Source organism: Erinaceus europaeus, chromosome 12 (assembly GCF_950295315.1).
Source record: "Erinaceus europaeus chromosome 12, mEriEur2.1, whole genome shotgun sequence".
NCBI classification, from domain to species: Eukaryota; Metazoa; Chordata; class Mammalia; order Eulipotyphla; family Erinaceidae; genus Erinaceus; species Erinaceus europaeus.
In genome coordinates this window covers 41146180-41168346 of record NC_080173.1, presented here as the reverse complement: position 1 = coordinate 41168346, position 22167 = coordinate 41146180, and the positions used below count along the sequence as shown (strand labels likewise).

Below are 22167 nucleotides of genomic sequence, written 5' to 3'. Positions count from 1 at the left end.
AAGTGGTCCAGCTGAATGATAGCCACAGACTCCCCAGAGCAAGGAGAGGGCTGGACACGAGGGATGGATGTTGATGGGTCAGTGTTGGGATTGGAGGCACCTGGATGGATAAAGTTCCATTATTAGAGATCAAGAATAACTGATTTGGAGTCATTTGGTGCCGGGGGTAGGCTTAGAGTAAAAAATAACAGTAGTTTTGGTGTCATGGAGGTAGAAGTCCGGTTTATGGAAGGTGCCAGGGTGGGAATTCTGAAGTCCTAGGGTGAATGCAGTCACTCTGGAGGCTGTGCAGTAACATGAGAGGCACTATGGGAGATGGTGGCGAGTGGGAGCAGCAGATTAGAGCTCAGGCTGCTCAGCTCCTGGGCCTCTTCCGAGCCTTCGTTTGGTTCTCTGGGGCTGGTGACATGGTGTCTCATTCTCTTGCCTGCTCCTGCCACTCTGGTCTACTGTTGAAGGAAGGAATCACTGCACTCAAATTTAAACTCCAGTCTGGGTCCACTGCTGTTTTGGTGCGACATTTTGGCTATGTCATCAGGTAAGAGAGGAGGTCAAGTGTAACGCCCCCTATGCTGCCTCAAGTACTTGTCTCCTCTTAGCCCTTGTGGTCTACTTTTGCCCATGCTGTACCCGCACCTATGCCCACTAAGCTGGACCTGAGGGTAGAAGCCCCAGACAGAGGTTGGGAGGGGTACTAGGACTTTGTCTCTGTGAGTTGTTTCATCAACTTTGTCTTTGTTCCAGTAACATATTTGGAAGTTCCAGGGTGTGGAACTAATGTTTACCTTAGTAGGAATGGGAAATTTCATGCCTATTCTTTTTAGCAGATTTATATTTTATACAGATTGTTAGATTTTTTTTTTTTTTTTTTTTTTTTTTGGTCAGGGGCTATGTCAAAAGACTAACAAATGGCCAATGGGCATGTGAAAAGATGGTCAAAATCAGTAATCTTAGGGAACAGCAAATCAAAACCAAAATGAAATGCCACTGGGATGGCTGTAATAAAGACAATGGAAAGTAATGTGCCGATGAAAATATAGAGAAATTGGAGCCCTGGTGACTTTTCATGGGCATGTAAAATGGTACAGCTGCTGTGGAACAGCTTGCTAGTTCCTCAAATGAACTATCATAGGACCCTTGTGTATGCCCAGAATATTGAAAACAGGTCTTAAAATCAAATAATGCTCTATTCAAATGCCCATAGTAAGTTCATAAATATTTACAGTAGCCAAACTACAGCAGCAACTCAAGTGTCCATCAAAGTTCAGAGAATAAACACTGGCATTTTCATACTATAAGAGGGGTAAAAAAGGAGGTGCTGAGACATGCTGCCACATGACTGAGCCTCAAAACTATGATATTAAGCAAAAGGGTCGCACATGAAAGGGTGCACAGCATAGAATTCTAGTTGTATAAAATGGCCAGAATAGGCAAAGCTGTAGGTGCAGGAAGCAGTTTTCCCGGTGGCCAGATTCTAGCAGAGGGAGCAGGCAGAGAGCACCTGCTGGTGGGACTAGGGTTCTGCTTGGGGGAGAGGAAATGCTGCACAATTAAAGACACTGGTTATGCTACATTGTGAACATGCTAAATGCCACTGAATTGTTCATTGTGAAATGTTTTTTTTTTTCCCTATAGGAGGGAGAAAAGAGTCTAGACCAGGCACTGGCCCCTGCCCCCTTTTAATGTCGAGATATTAAATATTTTAGGCTTTGTAGACCATTAGGGAAGTCAAGGGGTTTGTATAGGTGCTTGCATGACTGTTCTGAAGTGGGAAAGCCAGTCTTAGTTTGGGAGCCTTGAGCAAATAGCCAGTGTGTTGGATTTGGCTTGCTGAGCAGAGCTCATTAACCCACCATGTTAAATTAACCTGTCTAATAGAACCATTGTGAGCACCAAGTAGCTAACTCACAATGTCCTGATTGCCATTTTAGTAATATAGAGCCAGGTGAAATGAATTACAGCTGTATTTTCCTGAGCCTAGCCCCAGTATCATCACTTTATCCTGTCAGCTACTATGTTCTCTCTCACCTTCACTGCGCCTCTGGCTCAGATGTTGAGTGACCAGTGCCCTAGCTGGCAGGCCCACTTCCAGAGCCCTGGGAGGTGGTGGGAGGGCTCTGTTTGTGGGTCTGCCTTGCTGTGGAAGCAGCTGTGTTTGGGAGGCTTTCTGGAATGCTGGTCCTCTCATACCTGTTGTTCCTGTTTGCATCTCTCCTCCCTCTCTTGTCCTTGGTGTCTTTTTGCTGACTTGGGGGGTGGGGTGGGGAGGGTGTGTGCTTTCATATTTGAGGGTTATGGGGTTCTGATTCCCAGCCCTGCCCAGGAGTAGCAGGCCTGTGCTTGGGGAGTGGAGGAGATACAGGCCGAGTGTCTCCTCCAAGGTGCTTTCTTGCTCCTGCGTTCTAGCCCATCACCCCATCCTTTGCACCATGTTTTCCTCTTTTCCACACAGGACTATAGTCAACCATCCATGCTCTGCTCTCAACACAGCTGTGCAGGGTGACCCGGAAGTTCACTTCTGTCTCCCCTGTATCCTGTCTACATTCTGCTGCTGAAACAGACAGGATCACTGCTCAGGCCTAAGGCTCACCAGAGCCCCAGGGAACCCTGGTCTGGCTGCCTCTCCTCAGTGATGGCCCTCATTTGGGCAACCCCCTGCTTCCTGGGATCCTGATACCAGTTAGTTAAGCTAAAGCAACTCAGAGTATTTAAATTACTCTGAGGTTCCTATTTAGTCTTAAGGGAAGACAGTGGGTATTGCCACTTGGTAGTGGGTAGTGGGTAGTGCTCAGGAGCCTCTGTGGGAAGCTCCTAGCCTAAGAAAACATGTTTTGTTTTGTTTTCCCTTGGAAGCTCACTCTCAAGCCCTACTTCCCCATCTGAAGTGACACCTTGGGACCAGGTCAGCAGTGGTTGGACTTCCAGGAAGCCACAGTGCTTTTTCCTCAGAGGAGCTTCAGCAGTAGCCTGGCTCTGAGGGACTTGGGGCATGTGGGGGCATCCAGTCATCTGTGGGAGTGATGGGGTCCGGATTCTCAGCTCTAGATTCTATGAACCCTCCAGTCTTGACATTTAAAAGCTCTGTGAAATGTCAGTTTCACAGCCACCCTATAATGGAGCCCCAAAGACTCAGCCCTCCTGGTCTCCTCCTATTATCCTTTCTTCTGGGGACATGAGACCCAGTGGGTTGGTTTGCTGGCATTTCGTCTCTGGAGACTGGAACTGGAATCTTCCAAACCGCTTGCTGGTTTTCTCCGCCAGGGTCATCCCGGGGCACATGAAACCACAGCCTGGCTTTGGCCTGGAGCCCATAACCCTTTCTGTTCCTTCATCCCCTCATGCTTGACTTGAGGCTTGCAGGCTGCACTGAACTGGAGGTCTGGCTAGGATCTGGCTAGATGGGGTACCAGCCTTCAATGCATTGAGTCAGGCATCCTGAACCAAGTTCTTGGGGTAGCTTCAGCAGCAGGGGAGATACAGGACTGGTGGGAGCATGGCCGCAGGTGGAGGAGTGAGGGTGGCTTTTCAGAAGGATGGTAACCCCACAGGTTATTGACTTGCCCAGCAGTGGCTGTGACACTGGGCTGAGTTACAGCCATTACTTCCTCCCCAGGGAAGGCTGCTTGGACATGGAAACTTGGGGCTGTTTTTATTGGATGTTACAGGACTGCAAAATAGATGGAAAAGGTTCAGTGAGCTTCTAATTGTAAAGTGCTTCTAATTGGAAGTGCTGGCAGTGGCTTGGGGGACCGGTTATACCCCCCAAGCTCTTACCCAGTCCACTGTGAAGCAGAAAGGGAATTACCCTCAATAGGCAGGTGGAGCAGCTAAGCCCCAGAAAGGAGTCACCTGTTTGGGTCATAGGAAGGCGAGTGTGGGTTTTTCCAAAGTCCTATTTGTTTTCCCTGTCTGATAACAGCACTAATCTTTGCTGTCAGGAACAGGCCTTAGATTCCTTAGTTGCTGTGGTGTGGTACCTGGCAGGGCATTGTGCAGGTTCTAAGCCCTAGGAGCCCCAGAGTGGCCCCCTCTTGCAGATAGCTGGCCGGCCTGTGTCAGCTCCCACACCATGGACACAACTTAAAAAAGAACCTGCACTCAGGAAGTCATCCTATCCTTTACCTCTGGTTCTCATAGCCCCAGCTTTCACAACCAGGCTCTGTGACACACTTCCAGGCATGGCTTCCACTTCCAGGAGTGGGTCCTTGGATAAACCAAGAACAGGCCCATGGCCCCTGGGTGTGCCGGTGTGCACCCACAACCGTACTCTGCAGACTGGTGTGCAGTTGGGGGCTTGAGGAGATTTTGGGCTCTATTGCTCTGGGGTACATTTGACTTTCTCCTGGGACCCTGCTCTGACCCAGAATTCTGACCCAGTCCCAGTTTTCATTAGACTGAAGACTGAGGATTTAGAAGAGGGTTCCCAGCATAGATTCAGGCTCTGCTTTTGATATTGATTGGGCAAGCCACTTAGAGTTCAAGTTTCTGTCTCTTTTGAAAATTAGGGTCTCTTATGATACCCCAAGTCCCAGTCTTTGGATCCCTGTGAGGGTGGTGGAAGAGGCAGTACCCTCTGCTATTACAGGATGAGAAGTGCCCGATTTGAAGGTTCTCAGTGTGTAGTAGGTGCTCCATCAATGGACACAGGTCCTCTCTGGTCCACAGAGCAACCATCTCAGTGATGGGAAGAGCTACCCCAAACCTCCATCTTCCTCCACACCTTAGGAACAAAAGCTTAGCTCCTCCTGGCAGCTTCCTCTCTTCATCCCTGGGGACCAGAGCGGCCATAGTTGGCTTGCGTAGCTTTGATTAAAGTGTAAAGATCTCAATGATGTTAAATATATATTTTAAGTTTTTATTTATAAAATGGGAACACTGACAAGGCCATAGGATAAGAGGAGTACAATACCACACAATTCCCACCACCGGAACTCCACATCCCATTCCCTTCTCTGATAGCTTTCCTGTTTGATGTTAAAGAATTTTTAACAGGAGGGGGCCAGGTGATGGTGAACCTGGTTGAGTGCACATGTTACAATGTACAAGGACCTGAGTTCTAGCCCCCGGTCCCTATCTGCAGGGGGAAAGCTTTGCAAGTGGTGAAGCAATGATGCAGGGTTTTCTCTCTCTCTCTCTCTCTTTCTTCCTTCCTTCCTTTTTTTTGCCTCCAGGGTTATCTCTGGGGCTTGGTGCCTGCACTTCAAATACACTGCTCCTGGAGGCTATTTTTCCTCCCTTTTGTTGCTCTTGTTGTTTATTGTTATTGCTGTCATTGTTGGATAGGACAGAGAGAAATTAAGAGAGATAGGGAAGACAGAGAGGGGGAGAGAAAGACACCTGCAGACATGCTTCACCACTTGTGAAGTGACCCCTGCAGGTGAGGAGTGGGGGGCTCGTGTCTATCTTTCTCTCCCTCTCTCTGTCTTCCCCTCCTCTCTCCATTCCTCTCTGTTCTATCCAACAACAACAATAACAACAACGACAATGAACAACAAAAGGGAAAAAATAGTCTCCAGGAGCAGTGGATTCTTTTTCTTTCTTTTTTTTTTTTTATTGGATAGAGACAGAAAGAAATTGAAAGGATAGGGAGATAGAGAAGGAGAAAGAAAGACACCTGCAGCCCTGCTTCACCACTTGTAAAGCTTTCCCCCTGCAGGTGGGAACCAGGGGCTTGAACCTGGGTCCTTGTGCACTGTAATGTCAGCACTTAACCAGATGAGTCACTGCCTGGCCCCCAGGAGCAATGGATTCTAATGCAGGCACTGAGCCCCCAGCAATAACCCTGGAGGCAAAAAAAAAAAAGATATAAGAAAGAACAAATAATTTAATAATCTGGAAAGTAAAAGCAAGAATATAGCAGATAAGATTTTGGACAAAGTTAGTAGGTCTATTCTAGGTATATCCCAATAGGCCCTTGATTTTACTGATTTTTGCCTGAGCCTGAGAGCTAACATGCAGGTGGGCCAAATGTATTATCTGGGGAGATGGTGTTAGGGTTGGAAATAGTACTACAAAGCTGGGTCATGGAGGAGAAACAATATGGGAAAAACATATAAATACCATTAGCTGTAAATCCCATCGGTTTGATCTGGAGCCTATTTTCAGTGCAGGAGCCTGTGTAACCTCTGCATCCCTGTAGGTCTGAGCTTGCATTCTGTGGTCATGGCTAGGAATGTTTTAGGCTGCACCCATTACCCTGTACCCATTACCCATCTTTCTTGAGTGACAGAGGATTTTGGCCCAACCTCCCTTTTGAGAATGGGGCAGTCCCTACCATTGTTGATCCACATTGCGGGCAAGGTCCCATAGGGGTCTATGATGTTGTTCCTGATGGAGATGACCAGTGACAGTGGAGAAAGGGATCTATTAGAGGTTTAGGCCCATCATGTCTGTGTGGGAATCCCAGGATTCCCTGACTAGGGCCCTGGGAGATGAGGTGGCCTGGTAGTAAGCTAAAGAGCCATCATTAAAGTATGCCAGTCTCTTTCCCTTATCCAGCTTTTGTAGTCCTTACTTTGACAAGGTTAACCTTGGAGTGATTGAGAGAAGTGAAATAGGAAGTAGGTGAGGAAAGTATGTAGGTCTAAGTTGAAACTATTTGATTAAGTACTTTATGTTGTCTTCTTAAGGTCTTTCTACTTGCTTGCTGCACTTATTGGGTCACTGAAAACTATTGTGTCCTTTTGCTTTAAGGTATATATTTTTCCCTAACTTATGTATACATGTGCACATGTGCTCTGTCTCTTGAGCCCTGGTTCATTTCTAGGTGTTGGGGTATCCTCTCAATTTCTGGCTGTCTCTGTCCAATATTAAATAAGGAATTAAAAAAAAAACTTAATAGGTAGAAGTCAAGAGTCCATGTGCCGTCATCTTGAGACTGAATGTGACAGGGTATGGGCTGCTGGCTCCAGAATGCAGCAGCCAAATAGCCCCCAACCCCCAGCCCTGGCCCAGTACAAGGCAACATGGTGTCCTGGGCCTGCCCTGTAACAGGAGTGTCCAATTCTGCTGTGGGAATGGCCATGTCTGTGGGTTGCTGTGAGCAAGGTGGGAGGCTGGAAGCAGGTGTCTGGAAAATCCCAGTGCCCCGGGATCCTTGCAGCAGCTGGAGAAGGGGAGCATCAGGCATCCCAGACTCCCATCAGGGCCTGAGCAGGTCTCCTCTCAAGTTGCTGGGGTGGTGCAGAGATCTGCCCTTTAGTGGGCAATTGGATCCTTCTGCACTGTGCCCTCCCCCAACACTCCCCCATTCTTGCTGAATCAGAAGCTCTGCAGGGACTGGAGCCTTCTGAAGATTCCCATGAGCACCCTGTAACAAGTGCTTCCCAGAAGGCAGAGCTCCACTGACCGCATACCCCACTGGCTGGCAGCCTGGGGAGCAGAGGACCACCCCAGCTTGGCCCAGCTGTGTTCCCAGGGCAAGTTCTCTCCATGCTCTCTGGGAGTGCTTACTGTGGAGGTATCATTCGGAGGTATCATTCCAAGCAAGTGTAATTGTAATGGGCCCCTGTGAGGGTGGCATTTATAGTCACTGCAGCCTCATGAGCTAGGGTCATAAGGTAAATGAGGGGGTGTGGGGGGAGAGAGGTCTGTCACCTGCCCACGGGTGGTTTAGAGTGGCTGAGCAGGGACAAGCAGACCTATGGAGCCTCCTCTCACTATTTCCTACTATGTCTTCAGTGGGCTGGGTAGCATTATGGGCAGGAGACCTTTGACCTGGTGTGACCCTCCTCAGCCAGAAGGCAATGAGTTTCTGGACAGGGTGCAGCTCAGCCTAAACTGGCTGGTCTTATGTGGGTTTCCTGTGCTCTTCTCCCCACCTCTCCTGTTCCCTGTCTATGAGAAGTGGCTGCGGATTCAGGACATGGGCTCTGTCCATTGCTCCTGCCCCAGAAATGTGTCTCCATGCATGGTCCAGGATTCCTTCCTCTGCCACCCATGGCATTACCTTCCAAAAATCTCACAGCCACTGCTTCTTTGTCAAGACCAAACAGGGAAGAGGCTTTTTAAAATGTAGATTCTTCTCTCTTCCTTGAGCAGCTGCAGTCCAGAGAGGAGCAGTGCCTGGGCTGGGATTGTGTGAGCAATGGGGAGAGCAGGCCAGCCCTCTCTGCCTGGGTAGTGTGAGCTGTGTGTCCCTGTCTCCTCTGCCTGGGTTGTGTGAGCTGTGTGCATTTGTGTTTTTTTGAGGTGAAACCCCAACATGAAATTAACTATTTTAAAGTGTATAATTCAGTTGCATTTAGCATATTCATGATGTTGTGTAAACACTACCACTCATAGTTCAAAACATTTCATCTCTGCACAACACCCTGTAACTATTAAGCTCCTCTTCCCCAGTTCTCATAGCCAACAGTCTTTTTTATGCCCTCCTGGATTTACCTGTTCTAGAAATTCTATGAAAATGGAGCCTCAGGACCTGTGATTGCTTGCTTGACTTCCTGCATACAGTGTAACTTCTTTAGGCTTCATCCATGTGATAGGAGGGCTTCATACTTTATAGTTTACCATTCAGAGAAATAAAGTCAGGGATAGAGTGCATACCTTACTATGTATGGTTTTCACTGGAGGCATCATAGACAGCACCAGAAGGACTCCATGGGTGGTGGAGCAGTGCTTCTTAGTCTCTTCTTTTCCCTGTCTGTCTCTCCCTCTCTTATTTTTTAAAGGTTCATGTGTGGCCTGGGAGGTGGTATAGTGGTAGAGCTTTGAACATCTGATCATGTGGTCACAGGTTAATCCCTGGCACCACATGTGGTACAGTACTGCCTGGCATTTATCTATCTACTTATCCCTTCTACCCCTCCCCCCAACTACTTCTTTTTTTCCCTGCATCTATCTCATAAAGTAAAATTTTAAAATATTTATTTTTATGAGATTGGCCAGAGCACTGCTCAGCTTTAGTTTATGGTGGTGCTGGGGATAAAACTTGGCACCCATGGGCCTCAGGCATGCAAAACCCTGTGCTCTAACATGTAGAGCTTTCTGCCTGACCCCTATCTATGGTTATAAGAATATAAAACGAAAAGGACTTGCAAGGCCACCTAGTAGTCTTGCCTATGCTTGGGTCCTGGGCTTATTCCTGGGCTCCTTTAAAAAGCCAGCAAAAAATGTCACCTTTTGTTTATTTCTGCACCTGCTGTTGGCCATTTTCACTTTTTGGCTATTGTGAATCATGTTTCAGGAGACATTCCTGTACGAGTGTTGTTGGAGAATTTAGATTCTTCTGGCTGAAGACTAGTAAGAAATTGCTAACTCTTGTAGAGATTCTGCTGGAGCTGTGTTTTGAGTCAGTGTGTCAGGCAGATGTGGGAGGAACCATGGAGCTGGTGCTGGAGCAGGAACACTTGGGCAGCTCTACAGTGCTGTACAGTGCTTCTCTCCTGGAGGAATCCAGAATGGCGCAGGGGTCTAGGGCAGCCCTGGGTGTTGTAAGCACAGTGTACAGTGGGAGGAGGTGTGGCAGGGGGGCGGTGCCCCTTTCAGCATCATTTCTCCTTTCCTGTCTAACCTGAAGGCCAGCTGAGCTGCTCAGGAGCTAAGTTGGGCTTCAACATTGTTGGGTGGGGACTGAGTAGACATGAGGGTTGAGGACAAGGTGTGGAGATGTGCTACCCAGTGGTGAGGGGTTCCAGGTTCCTGATATTGGGCCTCCAGAGGATCCTGGCTTGGGCAGAGGGAAAGACCTTATCTGTCCCATTTGCCACTCAGTGGTCAGTTTTCAGATTTCATTTCTTTTTCTTTTTTACTGCCAGGACTTGGCTAGGCCCTAGCGCCCATATGACTCCACTGCTTCTGGTAGGCTATTAATTTATTTATTTACCTATTTTTGTTCAAATCGGAGGGGGGAGAGGGAGAGGACTACACAGAATTGCTGTTATTCGTGAAGCTTTCCTTTACTGGTAATAACTAGATCCTGGCACATGGTCATGTGTATGCTATACCTCTGCACAGGTCTCCCCACCCCTCACATTTTACTACTTTAGCAGTAGAAGGTGGAGCCCTTAACTGAACATGGAACCCACATACTAGAGGGTGGGAAAAGAACTGGCACCCATCTTGAGTGGAGGTCCACCCTAGCACTGCTCTGTCCCTGCTCTGGGCATCTCTAGTCTGAGGACTACTTTCTACTCAACCCAAACCTTCCTGTGCTTAAACTGAAGGAAGCATTTCATGTGCACAAAGATGTGCAGTGTGAATGCAGTCTCAGTCTAAAGAATGACCCATTGTCTAAGTGAAAAGAGTGTTAGCACCTGCCCTTCCGGAACTGCCCCCCTCCTCCCACCACCAGGATTGAAACAGGAAGGGTTCTAGAGCTAGGGCTTGTGCCCAGCCTGGCACGTAGGGGCATTGCTCTTGAAGACAGTGAAAGTTACACTGGAGATGGCAGAACAATACTCATTTCACTGGAAGCCACTGTTTGTCTGTCTCCACAGCCCTCTGGGGGTGCTCAGGGAGGGGATGCCTTCACCTGCTCTGTCAGCATCTCTTACTGGCCAAAGCACCAAGTGTGGACATGTAGGCTCCTTCAAGGCAGTGGGTCTCCTGGCTAAACATGGCACCCCTGCCTGTCTGTGTGCAGGCGTGGGGGTCACTTCTAGTGGGGATAGGACACAGCTCTGGGAGACAGGCTGGCATGAGATGTGCTCTACTGAATACTGTGCAGGGCAAGGACTCCAGATACCAACCAGGACACAGACCTGAAGGTTTGTTGTGTGTGACTTGGGAAGAGGCAAGGAAATATGATTAGGGTGAGGTGACTTGGGAAGAAGCAGGGGGATCCAGGGCTGTGCCAGGATAGCCCTGAGGACATGCAGGGTAGGATGCTGGTCAGGCCACTGGGTCTCAAACCAGTTAGTCCTGGAACTCACAGCTTTGCTCTTGAGGCACCCAGAAGGCTTTCATTTACAGTAGTTATATTCATTGCATTTATTGTATTAGAAATTAAAAGTTGTGGTACTGTGGTCTCTTGCATACTCTCTATGTGCATACTCTCTGTGCTTTCTTTCAAGAAAGAAAGAAAGAGAGAAAGAAAGAGAGAGAGAAGGACAGAGGGAGGAAGGAAGGAAGGAAGAAAAGAAGGAAGAAAGAAACAAGTTAAAGCTAGTGCTAGGAAGAGAGCCTAAATAGCTAGAGCATTAGCTTGCATTCCTGAGACCCCAGAGATTGAAGGTTCAATCCCCAGCACCACCTTTTACCAGAACTGAGCAATGTTCTATTTCTCCCTCTCCCTCTCCTTCTCCTCACTCTACCTTTTCTGCCTCCAGGGTTATCACTGGGCCTTGGTGCCGGCACTAGGAATCCTCTGCTCCTATGGCCATTTTTTTCCCATTTTATTGGATAGGACAGAGAGAAATTGAGGGGAGAATGGGAGATAGAGGAGAGAGAAAGATGGACACCTGCTTCCCTATTTGTGAACCCCCCCCTGCAGGTAGGGAACCAGGGGCTCAAACCCAGATCCTTGCACGGGTCTTTGTGCTTAGTATTATGTGTACTTGACCAAGTGTGCCATTGCCTAGCCCCCCCCCAACATATACATATATATATATCCCCCCCCCTTCGGGTTATTGCTAGGGCTTGGTGTTTATACCTTGAATCCACTGCTCTTGGCAGTCATTTTTCTATTTTTGTTGTTGTTGTTGTTGTTATGGCTATTGGATAGGACAGAAGGAAATCAAGAGAGATGGGGAAGACAGAGAGGGGGAGAGAAAGATAGATACCTGCAGACCTACTTCACTGCTTATGAAGTGACCCCCTGCAGATGGGGAGCCGGGGGCTTGAACCATGACCCTTATGCTGGTCCTTTTGCTTCATACCATGTGTGCTTAGCCCTCTGTGCTACTGCCTAGCCCCCCATAATTAATTTTTTAAAAAGAAATTGAAGGAAGTTACAAAATCTTCAGTATAAATAAAATTAGTTACTTGCTTACCTAAATAAAATTTGTGTTCTAAAAATATCTGTTTTTTTCAAAGACTGATTTCATGAGAAAGAGATACCACAGCACCACTGCAGTGCATGTGGCACCACTGCAATACAGGAGCCCCTAGGTTTGCAAGCCCTGCACTCTACCAGCTGAGCTACTTTTCTGGCAGTTTTACAAAAACAAAACTTTGCTGGGAAGAATCATGTTATTTGCTCCCTACAACAACACATAATGAAGGACAGCTGGTTCCTCATGCGTTCTGCATTTGGGACGTCATAACATGTCATAAGCCTCTGGTAAACTATACCAGTAGGAGAATGAGGGTGAAAAAGGCAGATGATGACTTAAAGATTTTATTATTGTTCCTGTTGTTTTAATGAGGTACTGGGGAATGAACCCAGGGCCTCTTGTATGCAAGACACAGCTGAGCTGCCTCCTGCATGTGTGCCACTTCTGAGATATTTCCTAGGCCCGTTTTTATTCTGTGTTTAGAGAAAGAGGAGAGGATACACATACACCAAACCACCACTTGACCACCTCTGGAATTCCTCTAGTGATGGTCCTGATGGTCCAGTGTAGTGTCAGAAATTGAATACAGACCCACATGTAGCCTTTTTTTTAAAAAATAATTTTTTACTAGTGATTTAATAATGATTGACAAGACTAGTATAAGAGGGGTAGTTCCATTGGAAGTGTCTCTATTTTTTTTTTTTTTTACATTACAAAAATAGGGAGTGCTTTACAAATTTGTGTGTCATCTTTGCGCAGGGGCCATGCTAATTTTCTCTGTATTGTTCCAATTTTTAGTATATGTGCTGCTGAAGTGAGCATGTTTCTCTGTTCGTTATCCCTCTGGGAGTATGAACCAAAGATTATATGGAGTGCAGAAGGGGGGAGGTCCACATGTAGTCTTAGGCTTGGTTACCCAGTGGGCTACCTCTAAGGCTCCAGTGTCTTAGTATATATAATTTATTATTATTTAATATTACTTTATACTTATTATTTTGTTATCACTGGAGCTTCACTGCTTCAGACCAACTTTTAATTTTTTTTTTTTTGTTTGGTAGGACAGAGAAATTAAGAGGGGTGGGGGAGATAGAGAGATAAAGGTAGATACCTGCAGGCCTGCTTCACTGCTCATTAAGTGTCCCCCCCTGTAGGTGGGCAACAGGGCTTGAACCTGGATCCTTGTGCAAAATAACATGTGTGCTAAACCAGGTGCACCACTGCCCAGTTCCCTAGGCCAACATTTTTAGATAGAAAGAGATAGAGAAAGAGAAGGCAAGGCACCATAACATTGAAGTGTCCCCTAGTGGTGCCAGGTGTGTGCCTGGATAACTCGAATGGCAAAGTAGGCCCCCTCCTAGTTGAGCCAGCTTGCTGGACCAGCCTTAGTATTCTTATAAAAGTAATTTTGGGTGGTCCAGGAGGTGGCACAGTGGATAAAGCATTGGCCTCTCAAGCACGAGGTCCCAAGTTCAATCCCCAGCAGCACATGTACCAGAGTGACGTCTGGTTATCTCTATCTCTTTTTCTCTCTGTCTCCTCTTATCTTTCTCATTAATACATAAATAAAATAATATTTATAAAAGAAAGTCTATGTTAAAAATAAAATAAAAATAATTTTGGATTGCAGCAGCTGCCCCTGGATCTGAAGAACAACCACACTTTGAAGCCACTGGCTACCTTGATAGCAAGTTAGCAGGACATGTGTCACAGTGGATGGATATAGCTGGGCCAGGGAGATCTGGGCAGTTGGGACTCAGACTAAGGGTAGACAAAGTATGGCAGGAGGGCCGTCCTATAGGAGGATCTATACTCTCTGGCATATGCGGAGCTGGCTCCTCTTTTCCCAGCTCAGGTAAACAGGCCTTGTGGGAGGGGTTTGCTGGGAAAAGTGTGGGGCAGGTTTCATTTTTCTGTCTGCACTGACTTCATTCTGAGACTCAGTGGAGGAAGTTGCTTTGGGGCCTTAGTGTTTCCCCACTGTGCTCATCAGCTCCCAGAAGAAAGGGATGCTTGGAATGCTGCGGGCTGGAGACTGGAGCAGGGCATGGCCTGTGCTGGTGTGGGGAGTGAGAGGCAGCTGCAAGCTGACAGTTTGGCACAGGCTGTCCTCCTGGAGGCTTGCTGCTGAGTTTCCTCTGCAGCCAGGAATTGAGGCCTTCATGTTTTCCCTGAGTGGTGTTTAGTAATTCCCAAGACCCAGCCCACACTCAGAGCTGAAGCTGAGGTTTGGACACATGCATTGGAAGGTGGAGAGCCCCCTCCCTGGATATGCTGGGCCCAGGGCTGAAAGTCAGGGCAGAGGGAGCAGCTCAGATGCCTTGTCCTAGAAGTGGTGGTCAGCCCTGAGTCTTTTCAACATGTGGGCATTGCAGGGATCAGAGATCTTTGAAGGCTCCAAGAAATTTTGATTTGATCTGATCAGTGTTTCTTATTTTATTGATTGTTAAGAGGCTTGAACCAGCCCTAAGAATCTACCTTAGAAAAATGACCCCTATTCATTTTATTATTTATTTATTTATTTATTTATTTATTTATTTATTTTTACCAGAACAGTGCTCAGCTCTGGCTTGTGGCGTGGGGTATTGAACCTGGAACTTTGGAGCCTCAAGCATGAAAACCTTTTGAGTAACCATTGTGCTATCTCCCCAGCCTGACCCTTATTCTTGATGTTGAAATGCTTCTCAGCCTTACTCTACCCCTTGGACTTGGTGACTGGACAGGAATTTTCATGTCATGAGTGATCTTCAGTTTTTGTTATGACTATATATATACAGAGAAGAGGGAGAGAGGGAGAGGGAGAGAGAGAGAGAGAGAGAAGACAGAGCAGTACTTAGAACTGGCAAATGTGGTTTAAAAATTGAACCTGAGGCCTCAACCATGCAAGCCCCATGCTCTATCTCTGAGCTGTCTCCCCATCTATGATTATATTTTATTTATTTTACCAGAGCACTACTCAGCTTTTATGGTGATGCTGGGGATTGAACTTGGGACCTGAGAACCTCAGGCTTGAAAGTTGCTTACATAACCATTATGCTATCTCCCCGACCATGACTGTAATTTCTATGGCCTCTGTTAGAGAAGGAAGGGGTGGGGGAAATATTTTCTCTAATTGTAGCTCCTTCCTTTCAAAACTGTCCATGTCCTTGCCCCTGTGAAGTATATGTGGAAAGGCCTGGGTAGGTTTCCTATGAGAGGCTTTCGGCTGGAACTCAGTTGTATAACTGCAGCTCTCTGGACCGAGCCCACTGTCAGGGAGACTCTTTGCCCCTCCTTCCACCAGCCCCTTTAACCCTTTCTCCATTTTGGACTGCTAGAAGCTAGTTGTGCAGATGTCACATTGTTAAGTGGTGTGGTTTTTTTATTTTGCCTTTCTTAGGAGATTATTTAAAAATAGTGTCCAAGCTTGTACATGAATGCTTATAGTCACCAAAAGATGAAAACAATTCCAGTGTCTGGCTAAACAAAACGTAGGGGAGTCAGAGCTAAGCTGGATTACTGGCTCTGTTTTCCTTTGCCCTTATAGAGTAGCAAACCACAATATACGTAAGTAACCCTACAGAGAAGTGGGCTTGGATCTCAGACAGGCTTCTACAGCATGGGTCAAACTCTCAGCTTCCAGGTTGGGAGAGCATCTCAAGACACATCCATCAAGAGTGAAGAGCAGGGAGTTGGGCTGTAGCTCACTGGGTTAAGTGCACATGGTGCAAAGCGCAAGGACCGGCGTAAGGATCCCAGTTCAAGCCCCCGGCTCCCCACCTGCAGGGGAGTCGCTTCACAAGTGGTGAAGCAGGTTTGCAGGTGTCTTATCTTTCTCTCCCCCTCTCTGTCTTCCCCTCCTCTCTCCATTTCTCTCTGTCCTATCCAACAATAACAACAACAATAATAACTACAACAGCAATGAAAAAAGACAAGGGCGGGGGTCTGGCGGTGGCGCAGTGGGTTGGGCGCACGTGGCGCAAAGCGCAGGGACCGGCATAGGGATCCCGGTTCGAGCGCCCGACTCCCCACCTGCAGGGGAGTCGCTTCACAGGCGGTGAAGCAGGTCTGCAGGTGTCTATCTTTCTCTCCCCCTCTCTCTCTGTCTTCCCCTCCTCTCTCCATTTCTCTCTGTCCTATCCAACAACAAAGCAACGTCAACAATGGCAATAATAACCGCAACGAGGCTGCAACAACTAGGGCAACAAAAAAAAAAGGGGGGGGAATGACTTCCAGGAGCGGTGGATTCATGGTGCAGGCACCCTGGAGGGGAAAAAAAAAAAGAAAGAAAAAAAGACAAGGGCAACAAAGGGGAAAATAAATAAATATTTAAAAATTTAGAAAAAAAAAAAAGAGTGAAGAGCAACTCTGGATGACAATAAGTCACCTTCAGGAGAGAACCATAGATGAACAGGGTGCCTATGGAACCATAGATGAACAGGGTGCCTATGAAACTCCAGCATACCAAGCCAATTACAAGTTTGTGCCTGCAACATTTCAACAGTAGGGATGGGGAATAAAGATTATAACCCATGTAGAGGTGGGGTGGCATTTGCAGCCTCCTCTAAACCAGCAGCTTGCTGAGACCAGCCTTGTGGATATAACCATTTGGGAATTCAGTCTCATAGTAGTAGACTCTGGGGATGGAGCTGGGGTTGAAGCACTCAGTTTATAGCACACAACCTGCCAGAGTGTATTCCTTGCCAGTCTGCATAGTACCTGCAACTTCAAAAGAACCAGGTTGACACAGTTTTGCTCTAGTGTCTCTGGCACTTATGAGTGTGCATCCACAGTCCATGCCTGCTTGAACACAGACTCTGGTCTTCATCTGGGGAGACAGAGGAGATCACCTGCAATGATGAACTGAGACAGCAGCCTGAAGACAATCCCACATTTTGCATATCCATATAGACTTCTTAAAGATGACTTCAAAACCATGAATCTAAAGATGATAACAAAAATGAAATGCTTTATGGAAGAAAACTTCAACACACATTCAACAGCCCCCCACACCTGGTGAGACAGGTCTGCAAGTATTTTTCTTTCTCCCTCTATCCTGCCCCCTCAATTTAATTTTTCTCTGTCTTATTTAAAAAAAAAAAAAGATGGGCACTGAGAGCTGTGGATTTGTTATGGCCAGGCCATAACCCCAATGACAAAACAGCAACAATAATGGAAAATAGTTGTCTTTTTTTTTTTTTTTAAAGAAAACTTCAGTGAAATGAGAGAAAGTATGAAAGAAGCCATAATAGAAATCAGATGGGGCTAGGCAGTGGCACACCTGGTAGAGCATACAGTTACCATGTACAAGACCTGGATTCAAGCCCCTAGTCTCTACTTGCTGAGGGACAAAGCTCCTTCCCTGCTTGTTATCCACCTGCTCAGACTGAGTTGACTGGGTGCTTTCTGAGGCAACTCCTGAGGAGGGTGATGGGGAAGGGGCAGATCCAGGAGGGGTGTTTACAGTAGTCTCCTAGAGAACTTGCTGGAAAATGTGGTGGGGATTGGGCAAGCTGGCCTGGTTCAGGCCGTTGTGTTAGGAAATAACACTGGTCTCTCCTCTCCCCCCCACCCAGATTATTGCTTAGCTCTGGCTGATGTGGGGGGATTTAACTGGGAACCTCAGGCACAAATCTCCTTGCATGACCATTATGTTATCTTGCCCACCCAAGGGAATAGTTGGGAAGTAACTATTTAAGTAAACTTACTTTGAGGTGATCATAGTTTTCATGCAGTTGTGAGAAACCAGGCCCATGAAACTGTGCCCACTTTCCCCAGGTGGTAGCAGCTTGTAGCTTCCTAGTTCAGATCTGCAGTCAAGAAACTGATGTCACGGCAGGAGAGATGCAGGCTTATCCCTACCCCACCTCACCCCAAGGGTCCCTCTGCAAGAGATATGCAGGCCTGTCCATTCCGTGGACCCCACAGCTCCAGATGCCATAGTGGAGCATCATGACAGGCAGCATTTTCTCACCTTGTCATTTTTCTGGAGTCATCTGTCCAGGTTGTAGGTGTCAGTGGTGTTTTTGCCAAGTGTCCAAAGTGTCTGTGCTCCAGTGTATTCTGCTACCCATGTGTTGAAGGATATCAAGTTGTTTCCTGTTTGGGTTGTTGCAGAAAGGAACTATTATCACACCTGTGTAATTTCTGTATAAATGTCAGCTTTCAATTTTCTGAATTACCCTAGGAGTGCAGGTTCTGGGTCATATGTGGTTGCATGTTTGTTTCATTCATTCATTCATTCATTCATTCATTCATTCATTCATTCATTCATTCTCTGTGTCCTCCCCCCAGCTCTGCTCTGTTCACCTTTGGCCTCTGGTAGTGCTGGGCTTTGAACCTAGAACTTTTGAGGCCTTAAATATGAAGGTCTTAGTGTTGCTATGAACCCAGTGCATATCTAGTTTTCTAAGAATTGAGCAAGTTTTCTAGAGAGGTTTACCTTTTACCTCCCTTCCTGCAATGCAGACTTTCCTTTACAGCGTTATAGCATTTGGTGTTGTCCCAAGCTTTATTTCAATCATCCTGACCAGTGTGTGGTAGGGGCTCATAATTTTAATCTGCACTCCCTGAGTAGATAATGAAGTTGAGTATCTTTTCATGTGCTTATTTGCCATTTGAATATCTTCTGTGAATTGCTTGTGGCTTTATTATTGAGTTTTGAGGAGTCTATATACTCTAGTCTTTTCTTAGATATGTAGTTTGCAAACATTTTTGTCCTTCTACCCTCTTAATAGTGCCTTTTTACAGAACAGAAGTTCTTCATTTTAATCAAGTTAAATTTGACAATTTAAGACTATTCTGTTTTCTTTCAAAATTTATTTACCTGTTTTTATGTAGTGCTAAAGATGGAGCTCAGGGTTCAGAGATGTGCTCCACTGTAGAGCCACTCTGTGGCCCAATTTATCTTTTTATGAGAGCAGATAGAATGTGTAAATCTGTTCCATCTCCCATGGAGCTCCACTCATTTTGCCTTTGCCATTCACATGTGGTGTTGGGGATTGAACCCAGGATTTAATGCAGGCAAGGAAGGTGTCCACTATAGAACTACCTCCCCAGTCCCTGCATTCCATTTCAAACTAATTTTTTGTACAAGATTGAGTTTTATTTATTTACATATGGATCCCCAATGGCTTTAGTACCTTTGTCAAACATTGAACGTTTTTATGTGAACTTGTTTCTGGGTAATTTATACTGTTCCATTCATCTGTGTGTCTATCATTCTGTGGAGACCACTCACCTTGGTTACTGCTAATAAGTGGTAAATCTTCTAATTACATAGGTGGGTTCTTCCCTCTTTTTCTTTTAAACATTTTTTAAAAGATGCATATATTTTATCTGCATTATAAACGATTGCTCCTAAAACTAAAGGTGTTTTCCTCTGTGAAATACCCAGTTTAAGTCTTTCTTTATTATTTTTTTAATTAGTAATTTAGTAATAATTGACAAGATTGTGGAATAAGAGTGCTATAATTCCATACCACTCCCACCACTGGAGTCCCATTCCCTCCACTGGAAAATTTCCTGTTCTTTATCCCTCTGGGAGTATGGACCAGAAATCTTTACAGGGTGCAAAAGGTGGAAGGTCTGGCTTCTGTCACTGTTTCTCTGCTAGACCTGGGCATTGAGAGGTCGATCCACACCCCTAGCCTGTTTCCCTAGTGGGATAGGGTTCTGGGGAAGTGGGGTTCTAGGACACATTGGTGAGGTTGTCTGCATAGTGAACTCAGGTTGGTGTCACCTGCAACTTAGTGACTGAAAAGCATTAAGATATAAAGCAGAACAATACTTTAGTAGTCAGGAACCTAAAGAATATAGCAGATGAAATTTGGAGTCTTCATGTTGATACATCTGTTTTAATGAGAGCAATGATCAGAGCATCACTCTGGCACATAGAGGCTAGGGATCAAACTTAGTGCCTCGTGTTTGCAATTCCAGTCTTCCACTATGCTTTTTTCCTTCCTTCCTTCCTTTTTTTTTTTTTTTTTTTGGTTTGGGGAGACTGTTGGACTGGGGAGATAGCTTAGTAGGTACCACATAGGACTTCCATATGAAAGGTCCAGTTTCAGTGCCGAACATCACCAATAGCAAGAGCTGAGAATTATGTATTTTATGAGGGGCAGGAGGAGACTGAACAGAGCACTGTCCTGGTATAAGTAAAGCCAAGGACCAAACAGGTGCCTCACAAGGCTTGCAAATACAGTCACTTTCTCAGTCACTTGCCAGCAATTTATTTTTTCTTTTTGACCACTCTAGGGCTAAAAATTCCCAGAATGACTTTGTTTTTGTTCTTTTTGTTTTTGGATAGAGTGATAGAGAGGAGACATCAGAGCACCATGCCTCCATATGTGAAATTACCCTTGGTGTTGTCAGTGGTGCTCCCATGTGGTGCCAGGGCTTGGAACCTGGGTCCTTTCACATAAGGCATGCACTTTACTAGGTCAGTTATCTTCCAACCCTTTTAAAAAAAATTTAGAGACTATTTTGGTGTCAGGAGATAGCTCACACTTGTGAGGACCTGGGTTCAAACTAATGGCCTCTACATGGGAGAACCTTCTTGGGGAAACTTCATTAGTGATGGTGATGGTGCTGATGTGTGTGTGTGTGTGTGTGTGTGTGTGTGTGTGTGTGTGTGTGTACAAATTTATCCCAAGCATATTCATAATTGTCAGAGCTTGGCTTCTCTTACTTATTTATTCCCTTTTGTTGCCCTTTTTTTTTTTATTGTTGTAGTTATTGTTGTCATCGTTGTTAGATAGGACAGAGAAATAGAGAGAGGAGGGGAAGACAGAGAAGGGGAGAGAAAGATAGACACCTGCAGACCTGCTTCACCACTTGTGAAGCGACTCCCCTGCAGATAGGGAGCCGGGGGCTTGAACCAGGATCCTTACGCCGGTCCTTGCACTTTGCGCCACCTGCACTTAACCTGCTGCGCTACCGCCCGACTCCTGCTCGGCTTCTTTTTTAATCATAGTAGCTAATTCTGGCATGTCTGTCACATTGGTCTTGGCATCTGCCCAGTTGTATTCACTTGATTTTAACTTTCTCTCCTAATTCTTGGCATGATGTTTGAAATGAACTCAGACCCATGCTTTGGGTGTTTATAGCTTAGTTCTGGTTCTTAGTGTCTATTACAGATACCTGTTTTTCCTGCCCAGAAAACAAAACTAATATACCTTGGTAGGCCTACCTGGGCCTGAAGGGTGAAATTGGGGGCCATGTCAGGACCACAGGTTTTCTGAGAAGAAGGAAGGTCAGAGAGAGCATGGTGGCCCAGGGCCAGCACAGGTGGGAACTGTGTCCTCACTTCCTCTCAGACCTGCCTTGGATGGAGGGTATCACCAGAGCTGAGCTCACTTGCCCTTGCTTTTTTTTTTTTATCTCCCCCGCCCCATAGTAATAGCCACACCATTGCATAATAGGAAAATGTCTGTAAATTCTTGGTATGAGTATCAACTGCTTAAAGTTCTGCCAAATAGTGATTAGAAATTTTCAGGGTGGGTTATCTTAGTAGGCTCTTGAGGGCCGGGTGAGATCACCAGGCAGAGAAATGAAGACAGTGTGGCTCAGAGCCCCTGGGCAGGAGTGGAAACAACAGCAGGCCAGCAAGGATGAGCTGAGTAGAGTGTGTGGTGGGTGGAGTACACTGGGGCCCAACTTCAGCTTGGGACAGGCTCCGGGCTCCGCTTGGCCTGCCTTTCATTCTTGGTAACAGGTGCATTTTCAGCAGGGGAGCAGCACAGTCTGTTCTGCACTGTCAGCCCAGCTTCTCACTAACCCTAAGTGCATTCATCCCTGCCTCCCCACCTGACTTCATCTGTGCCCATGCCCAGGGTCCTGTCCACACTCCTGATTCGCGTGTGTTCAGTCGGTGACACTCTAGGGTGCTAGGGACCTTGTCTCAAAATCTGGCTGGGGGCAGTAACCTTAAACTGAAATCAGGACCCCAAGTCTCTCCCAAGCCACAGGACTTTTTGAAGCCTAAAGACATATTTGTTCGCCTTTCCTTTGGACTGTGAGTCTGTGGAGAAGAGGAGGAAGCTCTTGTATGATTTTGGTTTTTCGTAACCTGGCAAATGCCTTGGTAATTTTTGTAATAATAGCTTTATTAAAAAGCTAACATACCCCTGCAGGGGGTTCACTTCACAGGCAGTTAAGCAGTTCTGCAGGTGTCCGTCTTTCTCTCCCCGTCTCTTTTTCCCCCCTCCTCTCTCTATATCTCTCTGCCTATCCAACAACAATGACAGCAATAACAACA

At 46.3% G+C, this 22167-nt stretch overlaps 1 protein-coding gene and 1 non-coding gene across 2 annotated transcripts in view; one reads left to right on the top strand and one right to left on the bottom strand.

Annotated features, from left to right (window-relative positions):
* The window catches only part of MPRIP (myosin phosphatase Rho interacting protein), a 130736-nt gene that overhangs the window by 5007 nt on the left and 103562 nt on the right, over window positions 1–22167 (top strand). The window lies entirely within an intron of this gene.
* LOC132542238 (U6 spliceosomal RNA) lies at window positions 12648–12755 on the bottom strand. The gene has a single exon (XR_009553344.1). It is a non-coding gene; the product is annotated as a U6 spliceosomal RNA (small nuclear RNA).